Genomic DNA, 22,018 nt, shown 5'->3' with positions numbered 1-22,018 from the left:
AGAAACTTCTTTGTGTTCTGTGAAATCATCTCACAGAGTTACAGCTTTCCCCTCAAGAAGCCTTTCGCTAAGACAGTTCTTGTGGAATTGGCAAAGTGATATTTGGAAGCCCATAGAGTGCTATGGTGAAAAAGGAAATATCCTCAGATGAAATCTGGAAAGAAGCTTTCTGAGAAACTGCTCTGTGATGTGTGACTTCCACTCACAGAGTTACATGTGTGTTTCGTGGATCTCTTTGCTAGACTTATTTCTGTGGAATCTGAGAACAGATAATTCGGATCCCTTTGAAGACTATAGGGCCAAAGGAAGTATCCTCCGATAACAAAGAAAAAGAAACTTTCCGAGAAATTTCTTTGTGTTCTGTGAAATCATCACACAGAGTTACAGCTTTCCCCTCAAGAAGCCTTTCGCTAAGACAGTTCTTGTGGAATTGGCAATGTGATACTTGGAAGCCCATAGAGGGCTATGGTGAAAAAGGAAATATCCTCAGATGAAATCTGGAAAGAAGCTTTCTGAGAAACTGCTTAGTGTTCTGTTAATTCTTCTCACAGAGTTACATCTGTATTTCGTGGATCTCTTTGCTAGCCTTATTTCTGTGGAATCTGAGAACAGATATTTCGGATCCCTTTGAAGACTATAGGGCCAAAGGAAATATCCTCCGATAACAAAGAGAAAGAAGCTTTCTGAGAAACTTCTTTTTGTTCTGTGAAATCATCTCACAGAGTTACAGCTTTCCCCTCAAGAAGCCTTTCGCTAAGACAGTTCTTGTGGAATTGGCAAAGAGATATTTGGAAGCCCATAGAGGGCTATGGTGAAAAAGGAAATATCCTCAGATGAAATCTGGAAAGAAGCTTTCTGAGAAACTGCTCTGTGATGTGTGACTTCCACTCACAGAGTTACATCTGTATGTCGTGGATCTCTTTGCTAGCCTTATTTCTGTGGAATCTGAGAACAGATATTTCGGATCCCTTTGAAGACTATAGGGCCAAAGGAAATATCCTCCGATAACAAAGAAAAAGAAGCTTTCAGAGAAATTTCTTTGTGTTCTGTGAAATCATCTCACAGAGTTACAGCTTTCCCCTCAAGAAGCCTTTCGCTAAGACAGTTCTTGTGGAATTGGCAAAGTGATATTTGGAAGCCCATAGAGGGCTATGGTGAAAAAGGAAATATCCTCAGATGAAATCTGGAAAGAACATTTCTGAGAAACTGCTAAGTGTTCTGTTAATTCATCTCACAGAGTTACATCTGTGTTTCGTGGATCTCTTTGGTAGCCTTATTTCTGTGGAATCTGAGAACAGATATTTCGGATCCCTTTGAAGTCGATAGGGCCAAAGGAAATATCCTGCGATAACAAAGAGAAAGAAGCTTTCTGAGAAACTTCTTTGTGTTCTGTGAAATCATCTCACAGAGTTATAGCTTTCCCCTCAAGAAGCCTTTCGCTAAGACAGTTCTTGTGGAATTGGCAAAGTGATATTTGGAAGCCCATAGAGGGCTATGGTGAAAAAGGAAATATCCTCAGATGAAATCTGGAAAGAAGCTTTCTGAGAAACTGCTCTGTGATGTGTGACTTCCACTCACAGAGTTACATGTGTATGTCGTGGATCTCCTTGCTAGCCTTATTTCTGTGGAATCTGAGAACCCATATTTCGGATCCCTTTGAAGACTATATTGCCAAAGGAAATATCCTCCGATAACAAAAAAAAAGAAGCTTTCAGAGAAATTTCTTTGTGTTCTGTGAAATCATCTCACAGAGTTACAGCTTTCCCCTCAAGAAGCCTTTCGCTAAGACAGTTCTTGTGGAATTGGCAAAGAGATATTTGGAAGCCCATAGAGGGCTATGGTGAAAAAGGAAATATCCTCAGATGAAATCTGGAAAGAAGCTTTCTGAGAAACTGCTTAGTGTTCTGTTAATTCATCTCACAGAGTTACATGTGTATTTCGTGGATCTCTTTGCTAGCCTTATTTCTGTGGAATCTGAGAACAGATATTTCGGATCCCTTTGAAGACTATAGGGCCAAAGGAAATATCCTCCGATTACAAAGAGAAAGAAGCTTTCTGAGAAAGTTCTTTGTGTTCTATGAAATCATCTCACAGAGTTACAGCTTTCCCCTCAAGAAGCCTTTCGCTAAGACAGTTCTTGTGGAATTGGCAAAGTGATATTTGGAAGCCCATATAGGGCTATGGTGAAAAAGGAAATATCCTCAGATGAAATCTGGAAAGAAGCTTTCTGAGAAACTGCTTAGTGTTCTGTGAATTCATCTCACAGAGTTACATCTGTGTTTCATGGATCTCTTTGTTAGCCTTATTTCTGTGGAATCTGAGAACAGATATTTTGGATCCCTTTGAAGACTATAGGGCCAAAGGAAATATCCTCCGATAACAAAGAGAAAGAAGCTTTCTGAGAAACTTCTTTGTGTTCTGTGAAATCATCTCACAGAGTTACAGCTTTCCCCTCAAGAAGCCTTTCGCTAAGACAGTTCTTGTGGAATTGGCAAAGTGATATTGGGAAGCCCATAGAGGGCTATGGTGAAAAAGGAAATATCCTCAGATGAAATCTGGAAAGAAGCTTTCTGAGAAACTGCTCTGTGATGTGTGACTTCCACTCACAGAGTTACATCTGTATGTCGTGGATCTCTTTGCTAGCCTTATTTCTGTGGAATCTGAGAACAGATATTTCGGATCCCTTTGAAGACTATAGGGCCAAAAAATATCCTCCGATAACAAAGAAAAAGAAGCTTTCAGAGAAATTTCTTTGTGTTTGTGAAATCATCTCACAGAGTTACAGCTTTCCCCTCAAGAAGCCTTTCGCTAAGAGAGTTCTTGTGGAATTGGCAAAGTGATATTTGGAAGCCCATAGAGGGCTATGGTGAAAAAGGAAATATCCTCAGATGAAATCTGGAAAGAAGATTTCTGAGAAACTGCTAAGTGTTCTGTTAATTCATCTCACAGAGTTACATCTGTGTTTCGTGGATCTCTTTGCTAGCCTTATTTCTGTGGAATCTGAGAACAGATATTTCGGATCCCTTTGAAGTCTATAGGGCCAAAGGAAATATCCTGCGATAACAAAGAGAAAGAAGCTTTCTGAGAAACTTCTTTGTGTTCTGTGAAATCATCTCACAGAGTTACAGCTTTCCCCTCAAGAAGCCTTTCGCTAAGACAGTTCTTGTGGAATTGGCAAAGTGATATTTGGAAGCCCATAGAGGGCTATGGTGAAAAAGGAAATATCCTCAGATGAAATCTGGAAAGAAGCTTTCTGAGAAACTGCTCTGTGATGTGTGACTTCCACTCACAGAGTTACATCTGTATGTCGTGGATCTCTTTGCTAGCCTTATTTCTGTGGAATCTGAGAACACATATTTCGGATCCCTTTGAAGACTATATTGCCAAAGGAAATATCCTCCGATAACAAAGAAAAAGAAGCTTTCAGAGAAATTTCTTTGTGTTCTGTGAAATCATCTCACAGAGTTACAGCTTTCCCCTCAAGAAGCCTTTCGCTAAGACAGTTCTTGTGGAATTGGCAAAGTGATATTTGGAAGCCCATAGAGGGCTATGGTGAAAAAGGAAATATCCTCAGATGAAATCTGGAAAGAAGCTTTCTGAGAAACTGCTTAGTGTTCTGTTAATTCATCTCACAGAGTTACATCTGTATTTCGTGGATCTCTTTGCTAGCCTTATTTCTGTGGAATCTGAGAACAGATATTTCGGATCCCTTTGAAGACTATAGGGCCAAAGGAAATATCCTCCGATAACAAAGAGAAAGAAGCTTTCTGAGAAAGTTCTTTGTGTTCTGTGAAATCATCTCACAGAGTTACAGCTTTCCCCTCAAGAAGCCTTTCGCTAAGACAGTTCTTGTGGAATTGGCAAAGTGATATTTGGAAGCCCATAGAGGGCTATGGTGAAAAAGGAAATATCCTCAGATGAAATCTGGAAAGAAGCTTTCTGAGAAACTGCTTAGTGTTCTGTTAATTCATCTCACAGAGTTACATCTGTATTTCGTGGATCTCTTTGCTAGCCTTATTTCTGTGGAATCTGAGAACAGATATTTCGTATCCCTTTGAAGACTTTAGGGCCAAAGGAAATATCCTCCGATAACAAAGAGAAAGAAGCTTTCAGAGAAATTTCTTTGTGTTCTGTGAAATCATCTCACAGAGTTACAACTTTCCCCTCAAGAAGCCTTTCGCTAAGACAGTTCTTGTGGAATTGGCAAAGTGATATTTGGAAGCCCATTGAGGGCTATGGTGAAAAAGGAAATATCCTCAGATGAAATCTGGAAAGAAGCTTTCTGAGAAACTGCTTAGTGTTCTGTGAATTCATCTCACAGAGTTACATCTGTATTTCGTGGATCTCTTTGCTAGCCTTATTTCTGTGGAATCTGAGAACAGATATTTCGGATCCCTTTGAAGACTATTGGGCCAAAGGAAATATCCTCCGATAACAAAGAGAAAGAAGCTTTCTGAGAAACTTCTTTGTGTTCTGTGAAATCATCTCACAGATTTACAGCTTTCCCCTCAAGAAGCCTTTCGCTAAGACAGTTCTTGTGGAATTGGCAAAGAGATATTTGGAAGCCCATAGAGGGCTATGGTGAAAAAGGAAATATCCTCAGATGAAATCTGGAAAGAAGCTTTCTGAGAAACTGCTTAGTGTTCTGTTAATTCATCTCACAGAGTTACATGTGTATTTCGTGGATCTCTTTGCTAGCCTTATTAATGTGGAATCTGAGAACAGATATTTCGGATCCCTTTGAAGACTATAGGGCCAAAGGAAATATCCTCCGATAACAAAGAGAAAGAAGCTTTCTGAGAAACTTCTTTGTGTTCTGTGAAATCATCTCACAGAGTTACAGATTTCCCCTCAAGAAGCCTTTCGCTAAGACAGTTCTTGTGGAATTGGCAAAGTGATATTTGGAAGCCCATAGAGGGCTATGGTGAAAAAGGAAATATCCTCAGATGAAATCTGGAAAGAAGCTTTCTGAGAAACTGCTCTGTGATGTGTGACTTCCACTCACAGAGTTACATCTGTATTTCGTGGATCTCTTTGCTAGCCTTATGTCTGTGGAATCTGAGAACAGATATTTCGGATCCCTTTGAAGAGTATAGGGCCAAAGGAAGTATCCTCCGATAACAAAGAGAAAGAAGCTTTCTGAGAAACTTCTTTGTGTTCTGTGAAATCATCTCACAGAATTACAGCTTTCCCCTCAAGAAGCCTTTCGCTAAGACACTTCTTGTGGAATTGGCAAAGTGATATTTGGAAGCCCTTTGAGGGCTATGGTGAAAAAGGAAATATCCTCAGATGAAATCTGGAAAGAAGCTTTCTGAGAAACTGCTTAGGGTTCTGTTAATTCATCTCACAGAGTTACATGTGTATTTCTTGGATCTCTTTGCTAGCCTTATTTCTGTGGAATCTGAGAACAGATATTTCGGATCCCTTTGAAGACTATAGGGCCAAAGGAAATATCCTCCGATAACAAAGAGAAAGAAGCTTTCTGAGAAAGTTCTTTGTGTTCTGTGAAATCATCACACAGAGTTAAAGCTTTCCCCTCAAGAAGCCTTTCGCTAAGACAGTTCTTGTGGAATTGGCAAAGTGATATTTGGAAGCCCTTAGAGGGCTATGGTGAAAAAGGAAATATCCTCAGATGAAATCTGGAAAGAAGCTTTCTGAGAAACTGCTTAGTGTTCTGTGAATTCATCTCACAGAGTTACATCTGTATTTCGTGGATCTCTTTGCTGGCCTTATTTCTGTGGAATCTGAGAACAGATATTTCGGATCCCTTTGAAAACTATAGGGCCAAAGGAAATATCCTCCGATAACAAAGAGAAAGAAGCTTTCTGAGAAACTTCTTTGTGTTCTGTGAAATCATCTCACAGAGTTACAGCTTTCCCCTCAAGAAGCCTTTCACTAAGACAGTTCTTGTGGAATTGGCAAAGTGATATTTGGAAGCCAATAGAGGGCTTGGTGAAAAAGGAAATATCCTCAGATGAAATCTGGAAAGAACATTTCTGAGAAACTGCTAAGTGTTCTGTTAATTCATCTCACAGAGTTACATCTGTGTTTCGTGGATCTCTTTGCTAGCCTTATTTCTGTGGAATCTCAGAACAGATATTTCGGATCCCTTTGAAGTCTATAGGGCCAAATCAAATATCCTGCGATAACAAAGAGAAAGAAGCTTTCTGAGAAAGTTCTTTGTGTTCTGTGAAATCATCTCACAGAGTTACAGCTTTCCCCTCAAGAAGCCTTTCGCTAAGACAGTTCTTGTGGAATTGGCAAAGTGATATTTGGAAGCCCATAGAGGGCTATGGTGAAAAAGGAAATATCCTCAGATGAAATCTGGAAAGAAGCTTTCTGAGAAACTGCTCTGTGATGTGTGACTTCCACTCACAGAGTTACATGTGTATGTCGTGGATCTCTTTGCTAGCCTTATTTCTGTGGAATCTGAGAACAGATATTTCCGATCCCTTTGAAGACTATAGGGCCAAAGGAAATATCCTCCGATAACAAAGAAAAAGAAGCTTTCAGAGAAATTTCTTTGTGTTCTGTGAAATCATCTCACAGAGTTACAACTTTCCCCTCAAGAAGCCTTTCGCCAAGACAGTTCTTGTGGAATTGGCAAAGTGATATTTGGAAGCCCATAGAGGGCTATGGTGAAAAAGGAAATATCCTCAGATGAAATCTGGAAAGAAGCTTTCTGAGAAACTGCTTAGTGTTCTGTTAATTAATCTCACAGAGTTACATCTGTATTTCGTGGATCTCTTTGCTAGCCTTATTTATGTGGAATCTGAGAACAGATATTTCGGATCCCTTTGAAGACTATAGGGCCAAAGGAAATATCCTCCGATAACAAAGAGAAAGAAGCTTTCTGAGAAAGTTCTTTGTGTTCTGTGAAATCATCTCACAGAGTTACAGCTTTCCCCTCAAGAAGCCTTTCGCTAAGACAGTTCTTGTGGAATTGGCAAAGTGATATTTGGAAGCCCATAGAGGGCTATGGTGAAAAAGGAAATATCCTCAGATGAAATCTGGAAAGAAGCTTTCTGAGAAACTGCTTACCGTTCTGTGAATTCATCTCACAGAGTTACATCTGTATTTCGTGGATCTCTTTGCTAGCCTTATTTCTGTGGAATCTGAGAACAGATATTTCGGATCCCTTTGAAGACTATAGGGCCAAAGGAAATATCCTCCGATAACAAAGAGAAAGAAGCTTTCTAAGAAAGTTCTTTTTGTTCTGTGAAATCATCTCACGGAGTTACAGCTTTGCCCTCAAGAATCCTTTCGCTAAGACAGTTCTTGTGGAATTGGCAAAGTGATATTTGGAAGCCCATAGAGGGCTATGGTGAAAAAGGAAATATCCTCAGATGAAATCTGGAAAGAAGCTTTCTGAGAAACTGCTTAGTGTTCTGTTAATTCATCTCACAGAGTTACATCTGTATTTCGTGGATCTCTTTGCTAGCCTTATTTCTGTGGAATCTGAGAACAGATATTTCGGATCCCTTTGAAGACTATAGGGCCAAAGGAAATATCCTCCGATAACAAAGAGAAAGAAGCTTTCTGAGAAACTTCTTTGTGTTCTGTGAAATCATCTCACAGAGTTACAGCTTTCCCCTCAAGAAGCCTTTCGCTAATACAGTTCTTGTGGAATTGGCAAAGTGATATTTGGAAGCCCATAGAGGGCTATGGTGAAAAAGGAAATATCCTCAGATGAAATCTGGAAAGAAGCTTTCTGAGAAACTGCTCTGTGATGTGTGACTTCCACTCACAGAGTTACATGTGTATGTCATGGATCTCTTTGCTAGCCTTATTTCTGTGGAATCTGAGAACAGATATTTCGGATCCCTTTGAAGACTATAGGGCCAAAGGAAATATCCTCCGATAACAAAGAAAAAGAAGCTTTCAGAGAAATTTCTTTGTGTTCTGTGAAATCATCTCACAGAGTTACAGCTTTCCCCTCAAGAAGCCTTTCGCTAAGACAGTTCTTGTGGAATTGGCAAAGTGATATTTGGAAGCCCATAGAGGGCTATGGTGAAAAAGGAAATATCCTCAGATGAAATCTGGAAAGAAGCTTTCTGAGAAACTGCTTAGTGTTCTGTTAATTCATCTCACAGAGTTACATCTGTATTTCGTGGATCTCTTTGCTAGCCTTATTTCTGTGGAATCTGAGAACAGATATTTCGGATCCCTTTGAAGACTTTAGGGCCAAAGGAAATATCCTCCGATAACAAAGAGAGAGAAGCTTTCTGAGAAAGTTCTTTGTGTTCTGTGAAATCATCTCACAGAGTTACAGTTTCCCCTCAAGAAGCCTTTCGCTAAGACAGTTCTTGTGGAATTGGCAAAGTGATATTTGGAAGCCCATAGAGGGCTATGGTGAAAAAGGAAATATCCTCACATGAAATCTGGAAAGAAGCTTTCTGAGAAACTGCTCTGTGATGTGTGACTTCCACTCACAGAGTTACATGTGTGTTTCGTGGATCTCTTTGCTAGCCTTATTTCTGTGGAATCTGAGAACAGATAATTCGGATCCCTTTGAAGACTATAGGGCCAAAGGAAGTATCCTCCGATAACAAAGAAAAAGAAACTTTCTGAGAAATTTCTTTGTGTTCTGTGAAATCATCACACAGAGTTACAGCTTTCCCCTCAAGAAGCCTTTCGCTAAGACAGTTCTTGTGGAATTGGCAATGTGATACTTGGAAGCCCATAGAGGGCTATGGTGAAAAAGGAAATATCCTCAGATGAAATCTGGAAAGAAGCTTTCTGAGAAACTGCTTAGTGTTCTGTTAATTCTTCTCACAGAGTTATATCTGTATTTCGTGGATCTCTTTGCTAGCCTTATTTCTGTGGAATCTGAGAACAGATATTTCGGATCCCTTTGAAGACTATAGGGCCAAAGGAAATATCCTCCGATAACAAAGAGAAAGAAGCTTTCTGAGAAACTTCTTTTTGTTCTGTGAAATCATCTCACAGAGTTACAGCTTTCCCCTCAAGAAGCCTTTCGCTAAGACAGTTCTTGTGGAATTGGCAAAGAGATATTTGGAAGCCCATAGAGGGCTATGGTGAAAAAGGAAATATCCTCAGATGAAATCTGGAAAGAAGCTTTCTGAGAAACTGCTCTGTGATGTGTGACTTCCACTCACAGAGTTACATCTGTATGTCGTGGATCTCATTGCTAGCCTTATTTCTGTGGAATCTGAGAACAGATATTTCGGATCCCTTTGAAGACTATAGGGCCAAAGGAAATATCCTCCGATAACAAAGAAAAAGAAGCTTTCAGAGAAATTTCTTTGTGTTCTGTGAAATCATCTCACAGAGTTACAGCTTTCCCCTCAAGAAGCCTTTCGCTACGACAGTTCTTGTGGAATTGGCAAAGTGATATTTGGAAGCCCATAGAGGGCTATGGTGAAAAAGGAAATATCCTCAGATGAAATCTGGAAAGAACATTTCTTAGAAACTGCTAAGTGTTCTGTTAATTCATCTCACAGAGTTACATCTGTGTTTCGTGGATCTCTTTGCTAGCCTTATTTCTGTGGAATCTGAGAACAGATATTTCGGATCCCTTTGAAGTCTGTAGGGCCATAGGAAATATCCTGCGATAACAAAGAGAAAGAAGCTTTCTGAGAAACTTCTTTGTGTTCTGTGAAATCATCTCACAGAGTTACAGCTTTCCCCTCAAGAAGCCTTTCGCTAAGACAGTTCTTGTGGAATTGGCAAAGTGATATTTGGAAGCCCATAGAGGGCTATGGTGAAAAAGGAAATATCCTCAGATGAAATCTGGAAAGAAGCTTTCTGGGAAACTGCTCTGTGATGTGTGATTTCCACTCACAGAGTTACATGTGTATGTCGTGGATCTCTTTGCTAGCCTTATTTCTGTGGAATCTGAGAACACATATTTCGGATCCCTTTGAAGACTATATTGCCAAAGGAAATATCCTCCGATAACAAAGAAAAAGAAGCTTTCAGAGAAATTTCTTTGTGTTCTGTGAAATCATCTCACAGAGTTACAGCTTTCCCCTCAAGAAGCCTTTCGCTAAGACAGTTCTTGTGGAATTGGCAAAGTGATATTTGGAAGCCCATAGAGGGCTATGGTGAAAAAGGAAATATCCTCAGATGAAATCTGGAAAGAAGCTTTCTGAGAAACTGCTTAGTGTTCTGTGAATTCATCTCACAGAGTTACATCTGTGTTTCATGGATCTCTTTGCTAGCCTTATTTCTGTGGAATCTGAGAACAGATATTTAGATCCCTTTGAAGACTATAGGGCCAAAGGAAATATCCTGCGATAACAAAGAGAAAGAATATGTCTGAGAAACTTCTTTGTGTTCTGTGAAATCATCTCACGGAGTTACAGCTGTCCCCTCAAGAAGCCTTTCGCTAAGACAGTTCTTGTGGAATTGGCAAAGTGATATTGGGAAGCCCATAGAGGGCTATGGTGAAAAAGGAAATATCCTCAGATGAAATCTGGAAAGAAGCTTTCTGAGAAACTGCTCTGTGATGTGTGACTTCCACTCACAGAGTTACATCTGTATGTCGTGGATGTCTTTGCTAGCCTTATTTCTGTGGAATCTTAGAACAGATATTTCGGATCCCTTTGAAGACTATAGGGCCAAAAAATATCCTCCGATAACAAAGAAAAAGAAGCTTTCAGAGAAATTTCTTTGTGTTTGTGAAATCATCTCACAGAGTTACAGCTTTCCCCTCAAGAAGCCTTTCGCTAAGACAGTTCTTGTGGAATTGGCAAAGTGATATTTGGAAGCCCATAGAGGGCTATGGTGAAAAAGGAAATATCCTCAGATGAAATCTGGAAAGAAGATTTCTGAGAAACTGCTAAGTGTTCTGTTAATTCATCTCACAGAGTTACATCTGTGTTTCGTGGATCTCTTTGCTAGCCTTATTTCTGTGGAATCTGAGAACAGATATTTCGGATCCCTTTGAAGTCTATAGGGCCAAAGGAAATATCCTGCGATAACAAAGAGAAAGAAGCTTTCTGAGAAACTTCTTTGTGTTCTGTGAAATCATCTCACAGAGTTACAGCTTTCCCCTCAAGAAGCCTTTCGCTAAGACAGTTCTTGTGGAATTGGCAAAGTGATATTTGGAAGCCCATAGAGGGCTATGGTGAAAAAGGAAATATCATCAGATGAAATCTGGAAAGAAGCTTTCTGAGAAACTGCTCTGTGATGTGTGACTTCCACTCACAGAGTTACATGTGTATATCGTGGATCTCTTTGCTAGCCTTATTTCTGTGGAATCTGAGAACACATATTTCGGATCCCTTTGAAGACTATATTGCCAAAGGAAATATCCTCCGATAACAAAGAGAAAGAAGCTTTCTGAGAAAGTTCTTTGTGTTCTGTGAAATCATCTCACAGAGTTACAGCTTTCCCCTCAAGAAGCCTTTCGCTAAGACAGTTCTTGTGGAATTGGCAAAGTGATATTTGGAAGCCCATAGAGGGCTATGGTGAAAAAGGAAATATCCTCAGATGAAATCTGGAAAGAAGCTTTCTGAGAAACTGCTTAGTGTTCTGTTAATTCATCTCACAGTTACATCTGTATTTCGTGGATCTCTTTGCTAGCCCTATTTCTGTGGAATCTGAGAACAGATATTTCGGATCCCTTTGAAGACTATAGGGCCAAAGGAAATATCCTCCGATAACAAAGAGAAAGAAGCTTTCTGAGAAACTTCTTTGTGTTCTGTGAAATCATCTCACAGAGTTACAGTTTCCCCTCAAGAAGCCTTTCGCTAAGACAGTTCTTGTGGAATTGGCAAAGTGATATTTGGAAGCCCATAGAGTGCTATGGTGAAAAAGGAAATATCCACAGATGAAATCTGGAAAGAAGCTTTCTAAGAAACTGCTTAGTGTTCTGTTAATTCATCTCACAGAGTTACATCTGTGTTTCGTGGATCTCTTTGCTAGCCTTGTTTCTGTGGAATCTGAGAACAGATATTTCGGATCCCTTTGAAGACTGTAGGGCCAAAGGAAATATCCTGCGATAACATAGAGAAAGAAGCTTTCTGAGAAACTTCTCTGTGTTCTGTGAAATCATCTCACAGAGTTACATCTTTCCCCTCAAGAAGCCTTTCGCTAAGACAGTTCTTGTGGAATTGGCAAAGTGATATTTGGAAGCCCATAGAGGGCTATGGTGAAAAAGGAAATATCCTCAGATGAAATCTGGAAAGAAGCTTTCTGAGAAACTGCTCTGTGATGTGTGACTTCCACTCACAGAGTTACATCTGTATGTCGTGGATCTCTTTGCTAGCCTTATTTCTGTGGAATCTGAGAACACATATTTCGGATCCCTTTGAAGACTATATTGCCAAAGGAAATATCCTCCGATAACAAAGAGAAAGAAGCTTTCTGAGAAAGTTCTTTGTGTTCTGTGAAATCATCTCACAGAGTTACAGCTTTCCCCTCAAGAAGCCTTTCGCTAAGACAGTTCTTGTGGAATTGGCAAAGTGATATTTGGAAGCCCATAGAGGGCTATGGTGAAAAAGGAAATATCCTCAGATGAAATCTGGAAAGAAGCTTTCTGAGAAACTGCTTAGTGTTCTGTTAATTCATCTCACAGTTACATCTGTATTTCGTGGATCTCTTTGCTAGCCTTATTTCTGTGGAATCTGAGAACAGATATTTCGGATCCCTTTGAAGACTATAGGGCCAAAGGAAATATCCTCCGATAACAAAGAGAAAGAAGCTTTCTGAGAAACTTCTTTGTGTTCTGTGAAATCATCTCACAGAGTTACAGCTTTCCCCTCAAGAAGCCTTTCGCTAAGACAGTTCTTGTGGAATTGGCAAAGTGATATTTGGAAGCCCATAGAGTGCTATGGTGAAAAAGGAAATATCCACAGATGAAATCTGGAAAGAAGCTTTCTAAGAAACTGCTTAGTGTTCTGTTAATTCATCTCACAGAGTTACATCTGTGTTTCGTGGATCTCTTTGCTAGCCTTGTTTCTGTGGAATCTGAGAACAGATATTTCGGATCCCTTTGAAGACTGTAGGGCCAAAGGAAATATCCTGCGATAACATAGAGAAAGAAGCTTTCTGAGAAACTTCTTTGTGTTCTGTGAAATCATCTCACAGAGTTACAGCTTTCCCCTCAAGAAGCCTTTCGCTAAGACAGTTCTTGTGGAATTGGCAAAGTGATATTGGGAAGCCCATAGAGGGCTACGGTGAAAAAGGAAATATCCTCAGATGAAATCTGGAAAGAAGCTTTCTGAGAAACTGCTCTGTGATGTGTGACTTCCACTCACAGAGTTACATCTGTATGTCGTGGATCTCTTTGCTAGCCTTATTTCTGTGGAATCTGAGAACAGATATTTCGGATCCCTTTGAAGACTATAGGGCCAAAAAATATCCTCCGATAACAAAGAAAAAGAAGCTTTCAGAGAAATTTCTTTGTGTTTGTGAAATCATCTCACAGAGTTACAGCTTTCCCCTCAAGAAGCCTTTCGCTAAGACAGTTCTTGTGGAATTGGCAAAGTGATATTTGGAAGCCCATAGAGTGCTATGGTGAAAAAGGAAATATCCTCAGATGAAATCTGGAAAGAAGATTTCTGAGAAACTGCTAAGTGTTCTGTTAATTCATCTCACAGAGTTACATCTGTGTTTCGTGGATCTCTTTGCTAGCCTTATTTCTGTGGAATCTGAGAACAGATATTTCGGATCCCTTTGAAGTCTATAGGGCCAAAGGAAATATCCTGCGATAACAAAGAGAAAGAAGCTTTCTGAGAAACTTCTTTGTGTTCTGTGAAATCATCTCACAGAGTTACAGCTTTCCCCTCAAGAAGCCTTTCGCTAAGACAGTTCTTGTGGAATTGGCAAGGTGATATTTGGAAGCCCATAGAGGGCTATGGTGAAAAAGGAAATATCATCAGATGAAATCTGGAAAGAAGCTTTCTGAGAAACTGCTCTGTGATGTGTGACTTCCACTCACAGAGTTACATGTGTATGTCGTGGATCTCTTTGCTAGCCTTATTTCTGTGGAATCTGAGAACACATATTTCGGATCCTTTGAAGACTATATTGCCAAAGGAAATATCCTCCGATAACAAAGAGAAAGAAGCTTTCTGAGAAAGTTCTTTGTGTTCTGTGAAATCATCTCACAGAGTTACAGCTTTCCCCTCAAGAAGCCTTTCGCTAAGACAGTTCTTGTGGAATTGGCAAAGTGATATTTGGAAGCCCATAGAGGGCTATGGTGAAAAAGGAAATATCCTCAGATGAAATCTGGAAAGAAGCTTTCTGAGAAACTGCTCTGTGATGTGTGACTTCCACTCACAGAGTTACATGTGTATGTCGTGGATCTCTTTGCTAGCCTTATTTCTGTGGAATCTGAGAACAGATATTTCCGATCCCTTTGAAGACTATAGGGCCAAAGGAAATATCCTCCGATAACAAAGAAAAAGAAGCTTTCAGAGAAATTTCTTTGTGTTCTGTGAAATCATCTCACAGAGTTACAACTTTCCCCTCAAGAAGCCTTTCGCCAAGACAGTTCTTGTGGAATTGGCAAAGTGATATTTGGAAGCCCATAGAGGGCTATGGTGAAAAAGGAAATATCCTCAGATGAAATCTGGAAAGAAGCTTTCTGAGAAACTGCTTAGTGTTCTGTTAATTAATCTCACAGAGTTACATCTGTATTTCGTGGATCTCTTTGCTAGCCTTATTTATGTGGAATCTGAGAACAGATATTTCGGATCCCTTTGAAGACTATAGGGCCAAAGGAAATATCCTCCGATAACAAAGAGAAAGAAGCTTTCTGAGAAAGTTCTTTGTGTTCTGTGAAATCATCTCACAGAGTTACAGCTTTCCCCTCAAGAAGCCTTTCGCTAAGACAGTTCTTGTGGAATTGGCAAAGTGATATTTGGAAGCCCATAGAGGGCTATGGTGAAAAAGGAAATATCCTCAGATGAAATCTGGAAAGAAGCTTTCTGAGAAACTGCTTACCGTTCTGTGAATTCATCTCACAGAGTTACATCTGTATTTCGTGGATCTCTTTGCTAGCCTTATTTCTGTGGAATCTGAGAACAGATATTTCGGATCCCTTTGAAGACTATAGGGCCAAAGGAAATATCCTCCGATAACAAAGAGAAAGAAGCTTTCTAAGAAAGTTCTTTTTGTTCTGTGAAATCATCTCACAGAGTTACAGCTTTGCCCTCAAGAATCCTTTCGCTAAGACAGTTCTTGTGGAATTGGCAAAGTGATATTTGGAAGCCCATAGAGGGCTATGGTGAAAAAGGAAATATCCTCAGATGAAATCTGGAAAGAAGCTTTCTGAGAAACTGCTTAGTGTTCTGTTAATTCATCTCACAGAGTTACATCTGTATTTCGTGGATCTCTTTGCTAGCCTTATTTCTGTGGAATCTGAGAACAGATATTTCGGATCCCTTTGAAGACTATAGGGCCAAAGGAAATATCCTCCGATAACAAAGAGAAAGAAGCTTTCTGAGAAACTTCTTTGTGTTCTGTGAAATCATCTCACAGAGTTACAGCTTTCCCCTCAAGAAGCCTTTCGCTAATACAGTTCTTGTGGAATTGGCAAAGTGATATTTGGAAGCCCATAGAGGGCTATGGTGAAAAAGGAAATATCCTCAGATGAAATCTGGAAAGAAGCTTTCTGAGAAACTGCTCTGTGATGTGTGACTTCCACTCACAGAGTTACATGTGTATGTCATGGATCTCTTTGCTAGCCTTATTTCTGTGGAATCTGAGAACAGATATTTCGGATCCCTTTGAAGACTATAGGGCCAAAGGAAATATCCTCCGATAACAAAGAAAAAGAAGCTTTCAGAGAAATTTCTTTGTGTTCTGTGAAATCATCTCACAGAGTTACAGCTTTCCCCTCAAGAAGCCTTTCGCTAAGACAGTTCTTGTGGAATTGGCAAAGTGATATTTGGAAGCCCATAGAGGGCTATGGTGAAAAAGGAAATATCCTCAGATGAAATCTGGAAAGAAGCTTTCTGAGAAACTGCTTAGTGTTCTGTTAATTCATCTCACAGAGTTACATCTGTATTTCGTGGATCTCTTTGCTAGCCTTATTTCTGTGGAATCTGAGAACAGATATTTCGGATCCCTTTGAAGACTTTAGGGCCAAAGGAAATATCCTCCGATAACAAAGAGAGAGAAGCTTTCTGAGAAAGTTCTTTGTGTTCTGTGAAATCATCTCACAGAGTTACAGTTTCCCCTCAAGAAGCCTTTCGCTAAGACAGTTCTTGTGGAATTGGCAAAGTGATATTTGGAAGCCCATAGAGGGCTATGGTGAAAAAGGAAATATCCTCACATGAAATCTGGAAAGAAGCTTTCTGAGAAACTGCTCTGTGATGTGTGACTTCCACTCACAGAGTTACATGTGTGTTTCGTGGATCTCTTTGCTAGCCTTATTTCTGTGGAATCTGAGAACAGATAATTCGGATCCCTTTGAAGACTATAGGGCCAAAGGAAGTATCCTCCGATAACAAAGAAAAAGAAACTTTCTGAGAAATTTCTTTGTGTTCTGTGAAATCATCACACAGAGTTACAGCTTTCCCCTCAAGAAGCCTTTCGCTAAGACAGTTCTTGTGGAATTGGCAATGTGATACTTGGAAGCCCATAGAGGGCTATGGTGAAAAAGGAAATATCCTCAGATGAAATCTGGAAAGAAGCTTTCTGAGAAACTGCTTAGTGTTCTGTTAATTCTTCTCACAGAGTTATATCTGTATTTCGTGGATCTCTTTGCTAGCCTTATTTCTGTGGAATCTGAGAACAGATATTTCGGATCCCTTTGAAGACTATAGGGCCAAAGGAAATATCCTCCGATAACAAAGAGAAAGAAGCTTTCTGAGAAACTTCTTTTTGTTCTGTGAAATCATCTCACAGAGTTACAGCTTTCCCCTCAAGAAGCCTTTCGCTAAGACAGTTCTTGTGGAATTGGCAAAGAGATATTTGGAAGCCCATAGAGGGCTATGGTGAAAAAGGAAATATCCTCAGATGAAATCTGGAAAGAAGCTTTCTGAGAAACTGCTCTGTGATGTGTGACTTCCACTCACAGAGTTACATCTGTATGTCGTGGATCTCATTGCTAGCCTTATTTCTGTGGAATCTGAGAACAGATATTTCGGATCCCTTTGAAGACTATAGGGCCAAAGGAAATATCCTCCGATAACAAAGAAAAAGAAGCTTTCAGAGAAATTTCTTTGTGTTCTGTGAAATCATCTCACAGAGTTACAGCTTTCCCCTCAAGAAGCCTTTCGCTACGACAGTTCTTGTGGAATTGGCAAAGTGATATTTGGAAGCCCATAGAGGGCTATGGTGAAAAAGGAAATATCCTCAGATGAAATCTGGAAAGAACATTTCTTAGAAACTGCTAAGTGTTCTGTTAATTCATCTCACAGAGTTACATCTGTGTTTCGTGGATCTCTTTGCTAGCCTTATTTCTGTGGAATCTGAGAACAGATATTTCGGATCCCTTTGAAGTCTATAGGGCCATAGGAAATATCCTGCGATAACAAAGAGAAAGAAGCTTTCTGAGAAACTTCTTTGTGTTCTGTGAAATCATCTCACAGAGTTACAGCTTTCCCCTCAAGAAGCCTTTCGCTAAGACAGTTCTTGTGGAATTGGCAAAGTGATATTTGGAAGCCCATAGAGGGCTATGGTGAAAAAGGAAATATCCTCAGATGAAATCTGGAAAGAAGCTTTCTGGGAAACTGCTCTGTGATGTGTGATTTCCACTCACAGAGTTACATGTGTATGTCGTGGATCTCTTTGCTAGCCTTATTTCTGTGGAATCTGAGAACACATATTTCGGATCCCTTTGAAGACTATATTGCCAAAGGAAATATCCTCCGATAACAAAGAAAAAGAAGCTTTCAGAGAAATTTCTTTGTGTTCTGTGAAATCATCTCACAGAGTTACAGCTTTCCCCTCAAGAAGCCTTTCGCTAAGACAGTTCTTGTGGAATTGGCAAAGTGATATTTGGAAGCCCATAGAGGGCTATGGTGAAAAAGGAAATATCCTCAGATGAAATCTGGAAAGAAGCTTTCTGAGAAACTGCTTAGTGTTCTGTGAATTCATCTCACAGAGTTACATCTGTGTTTCATGGATCTCTTTGCTAGCCTTATTTCTGTGGAATCTGAGAACAGATATTTTGGATCCCTTTGAAGACTATAGGGCCAAAGGAAATATCCTGCGATAACAAAGAGAAAGAATATGTCTGAGAAACTTCTTTGTGTTCTGTGAAATCATCTCACGGAGTTACAGCTGTCCCCTCAAGAAGCCTTTCGCTAAGACAGTTCTTGTGGAATTGGCAAAGTGATATTGGGAAGCCCATAGAGGGCTATGGTGAAAAAGGAAATATCCTCAGATGAAATCTGGAAAGAAGCTTTCTGAGAAACTGCTCTGTGATGTGTGACTTCCACTCACAGAGTTACATCTGTATGTCGTGGATGTCTTTGCTAGCCTTATTTCTGTGGAATCTTAGAACAGATATTTCGGATCCCTTTGAAGACTATAGGGCCAAAAAATATCCTCCGATAACAAAGAAAAAGAAGCTTTCAGAGAAATTTCTTTGTGTTTGTGAAATCATCTCACAGAGTTACAGCTTTCCCCTCAAGAAGCCTTTCGCTAAGACAGTTCTTGTGGAATTGGCAAAGTGATATTTGGAAGCCCATAGAGGGCTATGGTGAAAAAGGAAATATCCTCAGATGAAATCTGGAAAGAAGATTTCTGAGAAACTGCTAAGTGTTCTGTTAATTCATCTCACAGAGTTACATCTGTGTTTCGTGGATCTCTTTGCTAGCCTTATTTCTGTGGAATCTGAGAACAGATATTTCGGATCCCTTTGAAGTCTATAGGGCCAAAGGAAATATCCTGCGATAACAAAGAGAAAGAAGCTTTCTGAGAAACTTCTTTGTGTTCTGTGAAATCATCTCACAGAGTTACAGCTTTCCCCTCAAGAAGCCTTTCGCTAAGACAGTTCTTGTGGAATTGGCAAAGTGATATTTGGAAGCCCATAGAGGGCTATGGTGAAAAAGGAAATATCATCAGATGAAATCTGGAAAGAAGCTTTCTGAGAAACTGCTCTGTGATGTGTGACTTCCACTCACAGAGTTACATGTGTATATCGTGGATCTCTTTGCTAGCCTTATTTCTGTGGAATCTGAGAACACATATTTCGGATCCCTTTGAAGACTATATTGCCAAAGGAAATATCCTCCGATAACAAAGAGAAAGAAGCTTTCTGAGAAAGTTCTTTGTGTTCTGTGAAATCATCTCACAGAGTTACAGCTTTCCCCTCAAGAAGCCTTTCGCTAAGACAGTTCTTGTGGAATTGGCAAAGTGATATTTGGAAGCCCATAGAGGGCTATGGTGAAAAAGGAAATATCCTCAGATGAAATCTGGAAAGAAGCTTTCTGAGAAACTGCTTAGTGTTCTGTTAATTCATCTCACAGTTACATCTGTATTTCGTGGATCTCTTTGCTAGCCCTATTTCTGTGGAATCTGAGAACAGATATTTCGGATCCCTTTGAAGACTATAGGGCCAAAGGAAATATCCTCCGATAACAAAGAGAAAGAAGCTTTCTGAGAAACTTCTTTGTGTTCTGTGAAATCATCTCACAGAGTTACAGTTTCCCCTCAAGAAGCCTTTCGCTAAGACAGTTCTTGTGGAATTGGCAAAGTGATATTTGGAAGCCCATAGAGTGCTATGGTGAAAAAGGAAATATCCACAGATGAAATCTGGAAAGAAGCTTTCTAAGAAACTGCTTAGTGTTCTGTTAATTCATCTCACAGAGTTACATCTGTGTTTCGTGGATCTCTTTGCTAGCCTTGTTTCTGTGGAATCTGAGAACAGATATTTCGGATCCCTTTGAAGACTGTAGGGCCAAAGGAAATATCCTGCGATAACATAGAGAAAGAAGCTTTCTGAGAAACTTCTCTGTGTTCTGTGAAATCATCTCACAGAGTTACATCTTTCCCCTCAAGAAGCCTTTCGCTAAGACAGTTCTTGTGGAATTGGCAAAGTGATATTTGGAAGCCCATAGAGGGCTATGGTGAAAAAGGAAATATCCTCAGATGAAATCTGGAAAGAAGCTTTCTGAGAAACTGCTCTGTGATGTGTGACTTCCACTCACAGAGTTACATCTGTATGTCGTGGATCTCTTTGCTAGCCTTATTTCTGTGGAATCTGAGAACACATATTTCGGATCCCTTTGAAGACTATATTGCCAAAGGAAATATCCTCCGATAACAAAGAGAAAGAAGCTTTCTGAGAAAGTTCTTTGTGTTCTGTGAAATCATCTCACAGAGTTACAGCTTTCCCCTCAAGAAGCCTTTCGCTAAGACAGTTCTTGTGGAATTGGCAAAGTGATATTTGGAAGCCCATAGAGGGCTATGGTGAAAAAGGAAATATCCTCAGATGAAATCTGGAAAGAAGCTTTCTGAGAAACTGCTTAGTGTTCTGTTAATTCATCTCACAGTTACATCTGTATTTCGTGGATCTCTTTGCTAGCCTTATTTCTGTGGAATCTGAGAACAGATATTTCGGATCCCTTTGAAGACTATAGGGCCAAAGGAAATATCCTCCGATAACAAAGAGAAAGAAGCTTTCTGAGAAACTTCTTTGTGTTCTGTGAAATCATCTCACAGAGTTACAGCTTTCCCCTCAAGAAGCCTTTCGCTAAGACAGTTCTTGTGGAATTGGCAAAGTGATATTTGGAAGCCCATAGAGTGCTATGGTGAAAAAGGAAATATCCACAGATGAAATCTGGAAAGAAGCTTTCTAAGAAACTGCTTAGTGTTCTGTTAATTCATCTCACAGAGTTACATCTGTGTTTCGTGGATCTCTTTGCTAGCCTTGTTTCTGTGGAATCTGAGAACAGATATTTCGGATCCCTTTGAAGACTGTAGGGCCAAAGGAAATATCCTGCGATAACATAGAGAAAGAAGCTTTCTGAGAAACTTCTTTGTGTTCTGTGAAATCATCTCACAGAGTTACAGCTTTCCCCTCAAGAAGCCTTTCGCTAAGACAGTTCTTGTGGAATTGGCAAAGTGATATTGGGAAGCCCATAGAGGGCTACGGTGAAAAAGGAAATATCCTCAGATGAAATCTGGAAAGAAGCTTTCTGAGAAACTGCTCTGTGATGTGTGACTTCCACTCACAGAGTTACATCTGTATGTCGTGGATCTCTTTGCTAGCCTTATTTCTGTGGAATCTGAGAACAGATATTTCGGATCCCTTTGAAGACTATAGGGCCAAAAAATATCCTCCGATAACAAAGAAAAAGAAGCTTTCAGAGAAATTTCTTTGTGTTTGTGAAATCATCTCACAGAGTTACAGCTTTCCCCTCAAGAAGCCTTTCGCTAAGACAGTTCTTGTGGAATTGGCAAAGTGATATTTGGAAGCCCATAGAGTGCTATGGTGAAAAAGGAAATATCCTCAGATGAAATCTGGAAAGAAGATTTCTGAGAAACTGCTAAGTGTTCTGTTAATTCATCTCACAGAGTTACATCTGTGTTTCGTGGATCTCTTTGCTAGCCTTATTTCTGTGGAATCTGAGAACAGATATTTCGGATCCCTTTGAAGTCTATAGGGCCAAAGGAAATATCCTGCGATAACAAAGAGAAAGAAGCTTTCTGAGAAACTTCTTTGTGTTCTGTGAAATCATCTCACAGAGTTACAGCTTTCCCCTCAAGAAGCCTTTCGCTAAGACAGTTCTTGTGGAATTGGCAAGGTGATATTTGGAAGCCCATAGAGGGCTATGGTGAAAAAGGAAATATCATCAGATGAAATCTGGAAAGAAGCTTTCTGAGAAACTGCTCTGTGATGTGTGACTTCCACTCACAGAGTTACATGTGTATGTCGTGGATCTCTTTGCTAGCCTTATTTCTGTGGAATCTGAGAACACATATTTCGGATCCTTTGAAGACTATATTGCCAAAGGAAATATCCTCCGATAACAAAGAGAAAGAAGCTTTCTGAGAAAGTTCTTTGTGTTCTGTGAAATCATCTCACAGAGTTACAGCTTTCCCCTCAAGAAGCCTTTCGCTAAGACAGTTCTTGTGGAATTGGCAAAGT

Source organism: Macaca mulatta, chromosome 1 (genome assembly GCF_049350105.2).
Source record: "Macaca mulatta isolate MMU2019108-1 chromosome 1, T2T-MMU8v2.0, whole genome shotgun sequence".
Classification (NCBI taxonomy): Eukaryota; Metazoa; Chordata; class Mammalia; order Primates; family Cercopithecidae; genus Macaca; species Macaca mulatta.
Note: the sequence above shows the minus strand (reverse complement) of the source record.